The sequence below is a fragment of the Pezoporus occidentalis genome, unplaced genomic scaffold (assembly GCF_034315485.1).
Source record: "Pezoporus occidentalis ecotype Australia unplaced genomic scaffold, CSIRO_AGI_Poc_V1 ctg2, whole genome shotgun sequence".
NCBI lineage: Eukaryota > Metazoa > Chordata > Aves > Psittaciformes > Psittacidae > Pezoporus > Pezoporus occidentalis.
The window spans coordinates 15391079-15401568 of NW_026913855.1; the positions used below are offsets into that span (position 1 = coordinate 15391079).

General features: G+C 38.8%; 1 long non-coding RNA gene across 2 annotated transcripts; it reads right to left on the bottom strand.

The window, feature by feature from the left end:
• Nucleotides 1-1834: 1834 nt before the first annotated feature.
• Nucleotides 1835-10109, bottom strand: LOC134163265 (uncharacterized). Of its 2 annotated transcripts, none has more exons than XR_009964665.1 (2): nt 10041-10109; nt 1835-3594 (listed from the first exon to the last, which is right to left on the bottom strand). It is a non-coding gene; the product is annotated as an uncharacterized LOC134163265 (long non-coding RNA). The 2 variants fall into 2 exon arrangements; XR_009964664.1 differs by lacking the exon at nt 10041-10109 and adding an exon at nt 5256-6259.
• Between the last annotated feature and the right edge of the window lie 381 nt (nt 10110-10490).

Consider the following 10490-nt stretch of genomic DNA (forward strand, 5'->3'; position numbering starts at 1 on the left):
TTGTATAAGTCTTGCTTCCTTCTGAAACTGGTAAAAAGGAGTTGCCATGCATGCCCCAGTAGGACTGTGACAGGATTGTCACAAGACAGTTAATGACAGAGGATACAAGGAAAAAGAAAAGAAAAAAAGAAAAGAAGCATCCTTTGATCTGTTTAGTGTGTTCCCATTTTCCCTCTTCTCCTTAGCAGTAGAACTCTACATTGCTAGTTGACATTGACTCAGTCTCACTCACAAACTTGGCAGGAAGGAGAAAACACTGATGCTCTGAATGGTGTTAGCTCATCCTGTTGTTCCCCAGCATATTATGTTACCTTAACCACTGGGAGAAGGATCCCTTTAGTTCTCACATTGTGGTACTAAGACATATACAGCATTTAAAATGTAATATTAATTTGCATTGGTTGCAGATGGCAGTCCATTTAGGACATGGACAGAATAGTACCTGTGTGAGTAAATCACAAATGATGTGACAATTTTTTTAAGAGTATCTTCTAACAGTGTGTCAAAGCATTCTTCTTCTACAGTGCATTAAAAGAAATCTTACACTTGAACTGCTGAGAAAATAATTCATACCGATTTTTTTTAAAGCCTGAATCAGTCCTCTTAACATAATTTCCTGAGCTTTGAACTCATTGAGTCTTCTAATAATGTCCTTAAATGCGGGAAGGAGGTAATTTTCTCTCTCAGTGCCTTTAGGGGATCATCAATCATGCATCACTCGTAAGTGTTAGCATTGTACCATGGCTGCTTTTATTTAAATAATAAAATAAAAAAAAAACACAGCCTAATCATGCATGGAGAAAGTGTTGTAGAGCAAAAGTTTCCATTTCTAAATTGCACAGTCTTTGTGCTGAATTGCTGTACCTCCTGCGAGGCAATTTTAGTATAAAGCCCTACAGTGATTCGGATCCCTAGCTAGAGTAATTTTTTTTACAACCTTTCCTTCACCCACTGCCACAACACATTTCTATAACAAGCAAATTCCATGGATGTCATCAGAACAGATTTATAAATGAGTTGTACTGTGAAAGTGTCACAGAAAATGTACTTATTAAAGCAAGGGATGATACAAGTATTGAGCTATCTGAAAAAACAAGCTACTTTTATTTAAATCCCAAGAAATAGGCACCAAGATATTAAGAACTGGTTTGGCTGAGCACTTATTCTCAAGCATTTGCATATTCAGATAATTTTCAGTGTTAAACTACTGTCAAATTAATATACTAGTCTTTTCCACTTGAAAAGTGGATTAGATCACACAAAATGTGATGGTCTTCATCTGAGCCCTCAACTGACTTTTTCCACATTACAAAAATCAATATTTGCTTTTCCAAAAAAGAACTGCAATTGGCAGTAGGTGATTAGCAGAAACGAAGTCTGAATACTAACTGTACTTGGTGGCAGTAAATGGGTAAGAGGAAAACATGAAATAATTCTGAATCTCGCTGTTTGTTGAAAACAGAGTATTTCCATATTATGCATTACTTCTTTAAGAAAAATAAATCAGAGATGAAACAAAATATCCCTGGTGCTTTCCTACTTAGGAACAAAGTTCTGTTTCCTAAATATACTGCTGCACAGCAAGAGACATCTCTGCTCACCACTCCAAGAACCCACAGCACAATGTGCTTGGTCAGGATCACACTCCCAAGAACTGTTCTCTGCTTCTCTCAATCACTCTTTCACTTTCTCCTTCAGTTACTTTCACATACTTTTCCATTCAAACAACACTATCTGAACATCATTCACTCCTTTAATACACATTTCTAAATGGTCTTACATGAACCTTTGCTGTGGGCAGTTGAAGCCCATTTTTTGGCACAAGAGACATTACTGTTTCATGAAGATGCTTATTTGTTTCTAAACGTTTGCGGGAAAGGAACACATATTTTCCCACTATGGCTTCATTACACTTTAAACCAGACTTTCATGAGGTATATATAGCAGCAGCAGGAGGGAGCAGCCTACACTTGAGGCTAGCAGTCTCACAGAAATACTGTGCAAATACGACTTACTGCTTTCTTCTCTTTTGTGCAAGACTTGAATAACTGGCACTGCCTCATGCCTGTCAAAAGACTGCTCTGTAAACCCGTTCTCAGCAAAAAGGCAAATATAAGTAAAATGCACATGTTCACCAAGTCTGTTTTTTCACCTTTTGAACTCTGGAACAGCTTTTTAAAGCAATCAGCTATAAGTGCAAGCGATACTCTGCTGCTACTTAGCCTCTTTTCCCAAGAAACCCATTTGCAAAATATTATTTGTTTATTTCTCTCAGGACAGAAATAAGCATTAAACATGGGAAAGTTAATACACTTCATAATGATAAACCAGGAGTCTAAATGAGTACAAAAACTTGCTAAGGCAAAGACTTCAGAATGATTTTAAAGCTCTAATAGGATTCCTTGCATACATTTGAAACATATACGCACACAAAACACTGACTCGGGACTTGTCACTTTTGTTTCTATTATTATTATGACTTTGCAAGCTGTGTCTTATTAATGAGCATTTAGTGCAGTGCTTTACCTATTATGGGAACCACTGTATCTTTGACATGTCCGCCTTTTTTCTGAGAACCATACCCTAACTGTTATGAAACTGCAGCTACTTAAGGGAGTACTACAGGTAGCAGAAGCAACACAGAGTAGAAAATTGCATATTGACAAGACAGTCCAGCACAACACAGAAATACATATGCTACCTCAATGACCAGCAGCAATCTAGCATGGGCCAAGTGTGGTACCTCCTCCTGCAAGGAAGGGAGACATTGAATTACCCCTGCTAGCATTACATAAGACTCACCTCATCATTGGTTTTAAGCACGCAAATATTTGGTCTTCTTCCTTTGCCAGCCACCCAATTATGCACACGGAGAGCACACACAAAGTTTTTCCTCCTTGCAGAAGAGAAGATACACTACTGGTCACTGCACAAGGCTAGCACTATGAAAGCACTTACCCTGTCCAAGAGGGGAAGATAAAGGTAAGTCACTAAACACAGTCTTGCTTCTGTAAACACAAGCCACAAAACTGGGCAAACACAAGGTAAATCTCCTTTAAAGGTCAGATGAAGTATGGAAGCAGATTTTGCCTTCTGCTTAATTCTCGCTGATTCAACTTAATTTGTAAAGTCACCAGGGACAGTTTAGCTCCCACAGCTCTGTCTTTTCTCATTCCAGAGGCATATATGATGCAACACTATGTGTGAGCAGTCTGGGCTGGACTGTGCTTTCAGAGGTGCAGGCCTTTTTATCTCCTGCAGCACTCCCAGTCTCCCACCGGACATCTGATGCCACTGGCAGTGTTAATGCAGTACTTTCCTGAGTATGTGTCACTTCCGTATGAGAGCACAAGTTAGAGAGGTTTCCTGGAAGTCCTAGTTATATGTACAGAGACTCACACGCTTGGTCTTGTAGAAGGAAGCAGTCTACTGCAGCATACATACACGATGGGCACCTTCTCTGATCCAGATCCTTTTTCACAGAACTTCCTCAACTGTTCAAATCAAGACTTAGTAACTGACCCTGCCAGTCAGAATTGCAATACTTCAAGTTTCTTTCTTGTACCTCCAGGCTTTGTTTGGCTGTGAATTCATCTGCCAGGCAAACAAGGATGAAAAGAAAAATGTGAGCTGCTTAGCAGGAAGCTGTATCCATTTAAAGCAAATCTTCAAATAGGTATTAAAATGCAACCTTAGCTTTTCTTCTGCTGCACAGAAACAGCCTCAGTGAGACAGTCACTATTGCCTGTTTACAGAGGAGATTTTTCTCATTCTAATGTTTGCTTTAATGGCTGTTTCAAGTGCAGCAGATAACCAGCGAACAGTCAAATTTTGTGCCTGTGAAAGAGCTCTTACAAGCCGAAATCCCACAGCATGTTCACTGCTAAGCAACATTAAGCTCCTAGCCTCTACTTAGACTCTGATATTCTTTGCTTTCCACATTCACACTCTGATCTTCATCACACATAAATCTTTCAAGTGGTCTACATGTATAAATGCTGACCACTGCCTAACCCTGAAGTACAACTACTCATCCGCCAAACCACTTCTCCTAAAAGAAGGAAGTAAAGGAAGAAGGCTGATGATTGCATACCTGACCAGGTCTTGCAAAGATGGGAACCAATAAAAGCATGAATATTTACAATGGGAACCTGAACAAGGGAGTGCTTTTACCATCCAGTAATGCAATAGGACTTGGGAGAACTATTCTTGCTCCATTTACTAGCTTATAGGCAGAGACTGCTGTTCTGTAACAGTAACTATCAAACAGATTTGATTTGCTGGTTTGTGCCTGAAGGAGTTGTGAAAAGTTTGCAAAAAAGTTTTTCTACCTCCCTTGTTGCCATGAGTACCTAATGTAAGAACAATTCTCAGAAACTAAGGTGCAAATCTTACATTTTGATTCTTTTGCCTGTTAAAGGTGAACCTTCTTTTATAGGAATCAGCAAGAGCACCACTGACTGAAAAATATACTAATCAATCTGTGTTACAATGACTCTTCTCATTTTCATATGCTCATTGCAGTTTAGGAAAAAGTACTCAGAAATTCAATAATAAACATTTCCTGAACTTAAAATTTAAATAATTGTTGAAAAAAAGGTGAAAAAAGTGCCACAAATGATATCCTTAGGAAAAATGCCAAACTGGGATCAGACTAGGAGTTATGCTCCTATAGAGCCTCATTCCACAATAAATTAAGAGGATTTGACTTCCGGAGAGAACATGGCACAAATGACCTCTTCTTATATGCCTACTTTTTTTATTGGCAACTGACTAACAGGTTCTGCTTGACCTCCTTTATTCCATTAAAATTTTAACTACTTATTATTTCAGCTCATTTGTTTTTCACCAGTTCTGTCTTCCTGGAAATGAGCATAAGTAGCATACCCATACTGTATTTTAACATCTTATTCAAAGACACAGTACTGACATGCACAAATACCCTACTTCTATGGAAATCTGTTCTACTTCTTGTAGCTAGGCTAGCAGGAGTTTTTTGTTTGCTTTTTTTTTTTTTTTAACACAGATCAAGTCATTCTTCTTGAACAGAATCATAGCCTTCTCTGCTAAAGTTTCATAAATACAAAGCGAGGTACAAACAGAATATTTTCAGACATCATTAATTCCTCTACTTCCCTGCAGGAATCAACCTTTGTAAATATATCGATTACTTAGAAATATAGTGAATCTCTGCCTTGCTGAAAGGCAGGGTATTTGCGGCATGACTTGGTGTAGTGTGCAACTACCATGCTAACCTGTTGGAGACAGCTTTCACTGCCTTGGTGAACAAGCTTGAATCTTGCAATATAGCACCTTCTTCTTCCAGGTATCCCACTTCTCAGCTCTAGTCCTTTCCTCGGTGATGTTTTAAGAAATACAAAAAGCATCATTTTATCCATCCAGATGTTCATTGAGTCACTTCACTGCACCATTGGAGAAGAAGTCCACACTACAAGTACAGCATAAAATGTGAGGAAGGAACAGCATGATGGGAGAGCAGGGTTCTGCCTACAGCATAGCTGCAAACTAGATACAGCCTGGTTTTCACTGACACCTGACATTTGCAATGAGTAAGTTCTATACTCGTCCATCTCCCCAATCCAGGATGCTTTCTGAGCAGTAAGAAAATATTGTTTCCTACATGGTTGAAAAGATATTTGAGAGGATAGGCTGTGCAACCTTTTGTTGTTGGTGTGCAACAGCACAGCATGAGACAGGAATCAATCTCCAGCGCACAAATCTGAGTATTATTATCCCCCAAGTACACCTTTGAATGGCATCTCTTTCACAGTAGCCCCTTTACAGCCTTATCCCCATCTTCTGTTCTTTTCTTCACAACTACTTTAATTCTCAAAGTCTTGCTCAGCTTCCCATGGAGTACATGATGCAGGTGGAAGCCTTCTCTTGCTCTTACTTCCCAAACCTGTAGATTTTCTCTAGCTCAACACATTTCTCTTCCCTCTTCTGTTCCTCCTTTTGCAGTCCAGAACCAGGCTTCTTTCTGTTTCTTCACACTTACTACTCTTGCTGTAAAGACCTTCTCATCTGTAACCTGCCATCTGAAACAGATTGCCTTTTTCTCTCTACCTCATCAAGTCATTCCCCTTTTTCAAATTTTAATCAAAAGCATAGATTTTCTCCCTGTCCTGTACCTTTTAATTTTTTTTCCTTTGTGCTATCAGCTTTATGCCTGAATGCCTTAATTATCTCACTGTAGAATGTCTTTACACAATAACTTTCTGTAATTTATAGTCTTCTGTATCTGTGAGGGATATATCAGAGTATATTATTTATGACATTTTCTGTAAAACAGAGCACAATTGTATTCCTGTGGTCTGTCAAAAAATCAGTCTTATGTATAACAAAATTATGTCCTGGAAAGAAAGACTGTATATCACTTCTGTACAATAGAATTAATAAATAAACCGCTTTATGGTATATCCAATTAGCTTGTCTTTTTAAATTTTCAAATAATATTTAGATCATCTAAAGGGTAGAACTCATTTCAAGTAAAAGCAAGGTTTATGGCCAAGTTAAATGAGTAAAACATGGTTATGACCAAGGCTTTCTGCTTAGTTTCATGAATTATTGGTATGCATTAGAAACTTTATACACCTGCTCCAGAATTTTAAATTTACTGTAGGTGCAACTCCAATTCCTACTGAACAGCTGACAGCTTCACAAGTGGGCTCTTTGCAGAGGCAATCAAAGGACAAAAAGCAAATGACAATCCAAAGCTCATGATGGATAGCACCGGATGTGTCTGAACCTGTCCCTTAAGGAACTGCTGGTCCTTGCTGCACACTCACAATTTCATTGTCAGTGCCATTATGCCATTACAGGCTGTAACAATATCGTCCCAGAAAAAGTGCTGTCCACTGATGGGGGACACAGAGATATTCACACTGCTCTTGCCCACACTCAGATTGACTGGTGGATAGAATTTTACTTGCTAGTTTCTGCATTAATTATGCTTTTTTTTTCATAGAAAGCTTAAGAATTACAAAGATTTTGGACATATAAATTGCATTTATATTTTACTGGACTTAATTACGCCTAAAAAACTAAGTACTAGTCTAGGTCATACTCCCTGGCAGTAATCTTTCAATAATACATTCTCAGAGAGGAAAGCAGGAGACAGAAGATAAGGAAATCAGTTCAGGAGAAAAGGAAGCCAGGCCACAGTATACTGAATGGAGACAATAAGGTCGTATGGCCAAGCAAAAAAAAATGTGGAGGAAAGAAGTAGACATTAACGTATGTGCAGTGTGAAGAAAGGATATGCAGGAGAAGAAAACCTAATCAGGTCCTAATGACTGCTTTTAATGTTTTTCAAATGGAAAACAAAAAAATCCGTACTCATCTTGCTTTAGATGAATGAGATAGACATGCTTAAGATAATGCTTTTAGAAATGTTTTAGATAAAAGAGATGAGCGTATTTATTTGTCTTCTAGCCTTAGTTTACCACATCACCCATTACTGTGGTTGACACATGGATGACATGGCTCTAGGATAGGATATATCCTCTCCATTAACATGCTGTTGCTAACCTGAAAATGTGAGAGAATAGATTCCTTTGCAACTCCTTTCTGTATTTCAGAAGACGATTTCTTTCTTACAATGTAAAGATTTTAAAATAAGTAAAAACGTGTTCTGGTCCCCAGTTTGCTGCACTGCTAATTCTAAAGCAGTTTAACACCACTGTGGGAATCACATGCTCCACCATTCAGGTAAGACAGTGAAAAGGACAAAGCTGATTTTGCAGAGCTCTGTAAATATACCAATGAGAACTGAAACAGATGCAGAGAGCAGTTTTCCGGGACAGTGCTTTTACAGTCTAAGCAGTTACTGACATACCTGCACTGTGTCGCTAAGGCAGGCTAAAATGGGAGTCCAGGGCCATGGGCAGGGTGTGGGGGAACCTCCAGGGGAGGCTGGATTTCCTTCAGGGCCCTCATAGAAGTAACAGACTAAATGTAAAGAAGTAACTATACATCAAACTCTCCACTAAAATTTTCCTAAGTAACAAAGAAGCATACATTGTTTGAGTTTCTATCAAACATACACCACACACAGCATAAAAATTCTATATGTTGCTTCCAGGTAGAAAATATCTAAGCATTTAGCAGTGCGCTGTACTACGTAAGTCAAAGCATACACTGGGCTGATTAGAGCAAAACCACTCGCAGCTTTGGGCTGACAAAAAGCGTGCCTGTCACTGTGGGAAAACTATTTCACAACTGAGAGGAATTTGTCTTAACTTGTTTTGCTCATTTTGGTTTAAAGACAATGTTCATTGTCACAGAAACAGAAGAATTGTTTCTACAGTCAAACAAGCCTCGGGGAAAGAGGGAGAGGAGTTGGGCTCACACAGCATGAGAAGGCAGTCCCCTGTCTTATGAAGCTCACTGAAGGACAGCAAGGCAAGTTTGATGGCTCCAAAAGAATGGGAACTGTTCTAGTCAGTGCCTTACAAGGCAACTGTTCTGCTGAGTTAGGAACCACAGCCCTCTCCTTCTTGTTAAATGTGAGCACTCTTTTCCTAAAGACTAAAATCTGTAAGGGCATGAACCACTGAGCAGCACTAAATAAATAAATAAATAAACACTGTTCTGCAAAATATGAAACTCTCTGTCTCTCCTTTGTCTTCCTGAGCAGCTATTCCTCAGGATTCGATCCCTTCTCTGAAAGGCCTTTTCATTTATAAATGTTCCGTTCTTAAATCAGGTAGCCTCCCTGACCCCCCCGCAAAGCTTCCCATGGTGATTCTCGGCCATCAACCTCCATAAAATATGGACTTTAAAAATGGTTTGCCTGTAGCAGTAGTTAATATTTTGTCTATCCTTATTTGAATAATTAATCTTCAAGGCCTAACAAACTTTCACTGACGGCTTTCTGCAAGGCACAAAAAATTTCTCCTGGCATTCTCAGCCTACTTCAGTAAAGGTGAAGTTGTAAAATATGCACTTAATGCTCAGAATACAAATTGGAGTTTGCAATGTAATAGCAAATTCACAGAGAATTCACATTTGTAGATCAAGGTTTCCTGAGATGCCATAGGAACTCTGAGGCAAAGTTATGCACTTTTGTCACAAAATCCGTATCAAAAACATACTTAAAACCTAAATCCTCTGATTTCACTTTCATAATTTTAATATGAATTATGTATATTCTCTGGGAGTATCTTCACCCTCTTTTCCCTGAAGTCTTTTCTTCTACGGAAATATGACTGATAAGGGCCATTAGGATTATCATTGTTTAACAAGGATCTGTGCATGTTTGCATAAATAATTAGATTCAGAACACTTCTTCTAAATAAGGACTCTATATCAGCATTTGCAAAATGCTCACACCAAGTTTCTAGTGCTTGTGTTCAATTCTAATTTAAAGTTTTCTTAACTCAGTGGCATCAGTTATCATTTCCTGTGACAGAAATTTTCATTCGTGTTCAAAATAATAATTTTTGCTCGACATTTCAGTTCTAAGCCCCTATCTTTACCCTTCCCTCCCCCCCTCCCCCAGGAATTATGATTCAGCATCCCTGATGGGAGAGGTGTGGCTCACGGAGAGTATCTAGTAACATGACATTATGGATGCTGACAAACATGGCCTGTTCAGTGGCTCACTTTGTATCATCCACACCATCATGCATTTTTTGCTCTGCTTGCAATTTTATCATGTTGTAATACAATACATCACATGCCACAGGGCATTTCAGGGTAATGTGGCTTGTTTGGATGAAATATATGTTTCTGAAGAGAGCTGGAACCCTTTAGAAAGAAACTTGTTTTTCCATGGCTGTGTTTCCAGAATGCAGAACAATTCAGTGATTGTTGAATTTTCTCCAGGCAACCAGTTATGTACTGTTGACCTTCCCAGCATTTGGGACCTTTGAAAATCTGATGGCGAGAGAGGCTGGAAAATTTTGAGAGACTTTTCTCTCCACACTTCAGAAAGGTTTCAAATATATTTTAGACTGGGGAAAGTTGTTGGTTATGGACTACTCTTTGCAAGCACTCTCTTCATCTTGACTAATCACCTTTTTTCTGACATCCATGTTGTCAATGGCAAGTGAGATGTAATCTTCCTCTCCATCTCCTTATGGCAGTATAAGGGTAGGAAAGCTAGCACATAAACAAAGATGGTAAAGATTTCCACACAGGAAAACAAAACTGATGCAGGACATCAGCCCTTGGTCCTCTAAATAAGCACCCATTGACACAAGCAGGAAGTCAAAAACAGGGAACTCAATCAATCTCATAATATTTAAACCAGAGGATACTTTTGAAATGTCATTGCACTTCCTCAGATCTTTTATTGGCTGAGAATTTTCTATTTCACTATTTTTAGCCATTTGTACTTGGGTCATACGAATAAACAAGTGAATGCAGACCGGGCAGAGAATGCCTCTGTGCTCATGATGGATGCATTAAACCACACTCCTAACAGAATGGGAGAAGAAAGCAATGAAACAACAGTAAAGGAGAAG